The sequence below is a fragment of the Myodes glareolus genome, chromosome 23 (genome assembly GCF_982192425.1).
Source record: "Myodes glareolus chromosome 23, mMyoGla1.1, whole genome shotgun sequence".
NCBI lineage: Eukaryota > Metazoa > Chordata > Mammalia > Rodentia > Cricetidae > Myodes > Myodes glareolus.
Window position 1 is genome coordinate 14,751,649 of NC_142048.1, and position 6,342 is coordinate 14,757,990.

Here is a 6,342-nt window from a genome sequence, read left to right on the forward strand (position 1 = left end):
GGTGTGGTGTATGTGTGTGTTTGTGCATGCACATATGTGCCACAAAGTATCTGGAGGTCAGAAGATAACTTGTGTACTTTTGTTCTCTCTTCCACCATGTGCATCTGGGGGGCTGAACTCAGGTTTCTGGACTTGCTAGCAGATTTCTTTAACTGCTGAGCCACCTCACCAGCCCTGACAAATATTTTATGTGGAGATAATAGGAGCATATTGAGCTAGGAAGGGTTGGTGATGTAAGAGCTGAACAGTAACAATGTGAATACGTTTTGGTTACAAATAATAAAATGGCCTTCTAATCATTCAGTATCAACCCTGACACTGGCTTTGTCTAGTCAAAGAAGCAGACATCTTTTAAATTTTTGATAATCCATAGGTAAGTCACTGTTCTCCTTCTCCTCTTCCTACACAGTATATTTGTTTTAGTAAATATTATTGTAACATAATTTAAATTTTCATTTGTTTTTGTGATATGATGTATGTGTGTGTGAGAGAGAAATAGAGAGAGAGAGAGAAGGAGAAAGAGTGAGAGAGGATGCACACAAGTGCCTCAGTATGCATGTGGAGGTAAGAGGACAACTCTTGGGAGTTCGTTCTCACCTTCTGCTGTATGTGTCCCAGAAATGGAATAATTCTGCTCATCAGGTCTGGTAGCAGGCATCTTCACTCCGAAAAATCATTTTGCCAGCCTAGTATAATTTAATAATAAATGATAAAAATTATAAGTTAGAAATTTGCATGGGGGTTTCTTTGCATATGAACTCCATATTGTTTCTCACATTATATACCACTATGTCAATACTGTCATCAAGCCAGCATCCCTGCTACAAGAACATAGATGTGTATTTTAGTCACTCACTGAAGATCTGCCCCCATGAATAGGCCATCAGAACTCTTTTTATACTTAATTGAAGCCCAGTTTCCTTCTCATATCTACATAGAAATCGGTCATGTATAGTTCTTTATTCCAAGACTTATTGAAAACCACTTTGTAATAAAACAAAACAAAACAAAACAATAACAACAACAAAATCCTCTCCTTAGCTGACTTCCTCTTTTGTCCACCTGCTGGCCTCCTAATGAGCTGTTAGATTTCAGGAAAAGCTCTGAACCATGATGATGTTCCAGTCCAGAAAATGCAAAATGCAAGCATCATTCCAAGGTTCTTTAATTTCCTTAAAATATGAGTACAAACCATGGCACAACAGCAGCTCAGGGAAAAAGTAAGCATGGCGTTTGCAGTGACTACCTTTGAGCCTGCAACACATTGCAAACACCCTAACAGGACCATGGGAGAAGACTGCCTCTGGGCACATCCTGCTACTGTTTCTCATAGTTCTACAGTAGACAAGAAAGTAGGCTTTACTTACAAGAAAGAAAACAACAAAGTGTGTAAAAGCAACCTAGTCACACTGACTTGTTCCTGCTCATATGCTGTCATTTCTTTCGCTGTGACCCTCGATATAAAGGCTCTGCACAGACCCAGGTCCGCTGAACTCTTCAGATGTTGCTTCCAGGCTTTGGTGTGCAGAGGTGTGAGGTAGAAAATCTTCCCATCCTGGGAGAACCAGTACAATGATCTGCAACTGAGATGGTACATGTTCTGCTCATTGAACGAGAGTGATTTCATATTTCACCACTGATAAATAACAGTGCGACAGCATTGACTGCTGACAGCCCAGCTCCAGTGTAATTTAGTGGTGGGTTTGATTCTTCTGATACTTTAAAATCAGACAAATCTCATGTGTACCCAACCAATTAGAGTAGCAAATGATTCTCAGATTAGGATTCCAAGGCCCAAAGCAAGGGTTTTCATAAAGGGGACAATGACAATGTTTCTATTGCCTAACTTCGACCCCAAAGCATTACAACATTCCTCAGAGCAGTGAAGTACCAGGTATCACCAAAGTGACCAACCAAATGGCAGCACAAAGCTTCCACTGAGGAATTCTAACATCAGTCTTGTATTTTTTCAAATGGTACAAAGTTTGAGCCAAGCAATAATAGTGCCCCAGAAGAGGAAAAGAAGACAATCACTTGGTCTGCCCTATCACTATTCATGACTTCAAGGATGGCAGACATCAAGTTTTAGAGTCACATTCAAATTGAGACTTTAGGGCTGAGAGGCACCCTACAGTTTGTCTATAGGAGTCAAGTGAAACCTCAGTATGATTCATCTCAAAGGCCAAATCTCCTGCCACTAATACTTCCTCATGGGTAGGTCCTTTCGGCACTCTCCACACCTCCCTTCAGACTGGAAGTTCTACTATCCTTCTCGAAGTCCTCCATGGGAGGTTATGCATGCCTGGTTATTTGTAGTTCAAAAGAATGCTCCCTAGTCTCACAAACATGGCAGCTCTCCAGGAATGAGAGCTCTCTGAGGGCCAATAGTTAAGGATGCGTAAGATCTTGTTTGACAGACCAACCCAAGACAGGCACAGTCCAGTTGCTGAGTCCTCCTGAGGCGGCGACAACAGGTCTGAGCAAAGAACTCTGGCTCCTGCTGAGCACCCTATATAATACATAAAAAAAGGTGGATACATAGGAAGCTAAGGCCTACTAGGCCCAAAGTAGCAAATCTGGAGTCTGTCAGAAGTCCTGATTATGCCTAGCAAATAAGGAGTGACTAAGCAATATTTCCTAAAGGCCTTAGCAGCAGGCATTGTCAGAGCTCCTGACTGTGTGTCTAGCCAATGAGGGGTGACCACATGATGTTAACTGTCAATGGATTAGAATGCCTGGGTGCTGGGAGAGTATATAAGTTTTTCTCCTTGTTAAATAAACAACTCTGCTGTACACCTTCTACCTGACTCCTGGTGTCTGTGTTCATTGATGTTCACACCCTTCCCCTGAGGAAGACATTAGGACCTAACAACACTTAACCTTCTTGACAGTTTTGGAAAATAGAGTGGCAGAAAGGAGAGAAGAAACATGGCCATGGGTATCTCTAGGGATGAGCATCTCTTTCCAGCCACCAGCAAGCATTTGTGATCAAAAATCTAGATTGAAGGAGAACAAAAGGAAATGGTGCCTTGGGGCTTCACATAGACTGAGGAGTAGTGACACCATTTTCCTTGCCTGTCTTCCCACCTTTGAATTCTTGCTGCTACCCATTTCCAGAAGCGAACACTGCAGCTCAATGGGGCATGACCAGAACACATGTGCAAAAGCTTATGCAATTTGTAATTTGCAACATGTAATCTATAAAATCACATGTAAATGCTTACCTTGAAGGACTGGCTTGGATAATACAAGGAGGTGTTAGTGGTGAATGAAGACATTGTGAGTTTTGTGAGTAGAAAGAATACCAGATCATGAGTGAGAATTTCATTTTTAATACATTGCATAAACTTAATCTTTTATCCTCATAGGAGCAGAGTTACAACTGGTGGTTGAATTTTCCATATTTTATTTCTGTGAAAATGGATACTCTCAATTGAAACTTAAATAGAAAACATAGCTCTGAGGGGATGGTAATGGCTCAGTGGGTTAAAAGGTCTTGCTGCCAAGTCTGACAGTCTGAGTTCCATCCTAGGATGCACATGGTGGAGGGACAAAACAAATTCCCACAAGTTGACTTCTGACTTCCACATGTGTGCCAAGCACATCTCCCATCCCACATCTACAAAATAAATACATAAATGGAATAAAAATAGAATACTTGAATGGGTTTGTTTTAGCATAACAACACGGAAACCTAATGTTATAGAAGTTTCCACATGTGCATGTGTGTGTGTGTGTGTGTGTGTGTGTGTGTGTGTGTGCGCGCATAGATGGAGCCAGCTATACTGTGGAAGACCATGCCCAAACTAGAGATTCTACGCCATGAAATAAAACGTATAATATTAGCAATGGATTCCATCTTGCTGAGTTCCTAACCCCCAGACATCACAGGTTATTATTGCTAAGGCCATTGGTTACTCTGCACATCCTGATGGTATGGCCCCAAACTGAAGACAAGACTTTCTCACATCATCAAACATGTGGTAGCCAAGCTGGTGGCCAATTAGAATCTTCACTCCTACTGAATAGCATTTTGATGCTGGAGGTACTCTGCCTGCTATAGAAAATTAATCTTCAACAGTATCTAGTTACAAACACAGTGACCTACAACAGCAACCTGACTGCAAGATATACCTGATGCAATAGTGGCACAAATGTTATGGACATAAGCAATCACTTTTGATTGGATGATCTCATTTCATGAGATGTCACCCATACATGACGGCTAAAGTAGCCAGTGAATAACAGGAGACTAGTTAGGTCATGGACTAGAGGAAAACCTACTGCTATTCTGCTAAAGGAACAATGTATCAATAAAATGACAACTAATGACCCACTGCTGTACCCTTAGACCAGTACCTTGCTCAACCCTTCTGCAAAAATAGCAAAGCCCATGTGGTTAGGGACCACATTTTTCTTGCTAATAGTTGAACGGTGACACTGGGTTAGATATGGAGAGAAAGTTGTCCTTTAAAAGCATGAAGCAGTGTATCCCTGCCATTGAATTCTGAAGGCATGTAGAGTCTGACCCACACGAGGTGTTCATTAAATGCTTTAGAATACCTTAATTTAGTAGAAGTGATAGAATTAGTTGAAACACAGAGAGAGAGAGAGAGAGAGAGAGAGAGAGAGAGAGAAAGAGAGAGAGAAAGAGAAGGAGGAGGAGGAGGAAGAGGAAGAAGAGGAAGAAGAAGAAGAAGAAGAAGAAGAAGAAGAAGAAGAAGAAGAAGAAGAAGAAGAAGAAGAAGAAGAAGAAGAAGAAGAAGAAAGCTAGCAAACGAATGGAGAAACTGGTAGCAAGGTGGAGGAAATTAGTGTAAGTAATAGGACAGATAAAAAAGAGAAAGAACGTAGAGAATGGAAGATCAGTCTAGATGTGAAGTTCATAGTATTCAACCCAGATACAACAGAGAAACTTGAATCTAGAGATGTAAAGTTATTGCTAAACTTGACCTGGATGTCTGATGCTTTCATGGAGCTCCTGGTACAGAAGGAGAATTACAGTGGACTGAAGATGAGTGGGAATGAGGTCTGCTTGCAAAGCTTAAAGGAAAGGCAGGTAGGCAGGGAAGAGCCTTAGTTAGAGGTCAGAATGCTTTGTGTTGTGACAGGCGCTACTAGGCCATCCTCACCTCTCACTTGGCTCCACACCTCACACTTGGTACCTCAACTGTTTCCCTGAGAAAAGGTAAAAGAGTCCCTATAGTGCACTGGGATTGTCTCTGTGTGAAGGTGTGTTGTTTTAGTCTGTTTTCTATTGCTGTAACAGGATATCTGAGACTTTACATGGTAAAAGAGGTTTCTACTTGATAGCAGTTCTCTTTTGATGAAGCACTCTCCTTTCTGTCTCTCCAGCTTCTGAAGACACCTCAAGCCATCATAAACTCTTTCAGATCTTTATGCTTTTCTTCCAAACCTTGGCTTTATTGAAGTCTGGCTGCCTATAACAGACGAGCTTTCTTTCTGGTCTCTCAAGTGAAACTTCTCATCTTTTCTGTCCTGCCCCACATTGCCCTACTATTGGAATGTGAGGCTGGGCTCATTCCGCACACTACCCATCTCATTTCTCCTACACTTCCTCTCAACACCCGTTACTCCTGAGATTCACACTCTTTGGCTCTGCCCAGTGTGTTTTCCTGAGCTCTACTCCCCCTGTTCCTTCAGTTCTGTTCTAGGATATTTTGAACTTTAGGGTCATGTGGAAGCCCTCGGTTTCTAACATCCCAGCATAGACATTTAGTTTTGGCTCACAGTTTCCATCCCTACAGCTCTCTTACTTTCAACTCTTAACCACATGAGATCTCCAACTTCCAGGCACATCTTGGCTATGAGACCCTATATTTCTACTACCAGATGCCGCATTTAACCAATTTTCTATGATTCTCAGGTGCAGTGTCAGCTCTTCTTTCAAATACTCTCACTTCTCTTGGTTCTTAGATGTCTCATTACATTCATATGGGGAAATCCAATTATGGGTAGATGAGTTTTATTTTTGATTTTGTACCCTAAGTGAAATGTTGGCACTAATCCCATCATAAGGACCAGGCTTCCTACTGCTGTTCTTGAGAGTCAATTTTGTAGATGACAGTATCATGTCAAAGTGTCACATGGTTGACTACACTTGAGTCCGTCATGGGGAAGAGTCATGGCAGTGAGAGCATAAGATGACTGGTCACATCGCATCCAAAGTCAGCTTGCCTTTTTATTTTTAGCTAATCTGGTACTCAGGACCTTGGATGGTGTCACCTGTATCCATGGTTGATCTTCATTGACCATCAGATCTTCGATGCTTAGCTAAACTTTTCTGAAAGCATCATCATAGAAACACTCCAAGCTACATTT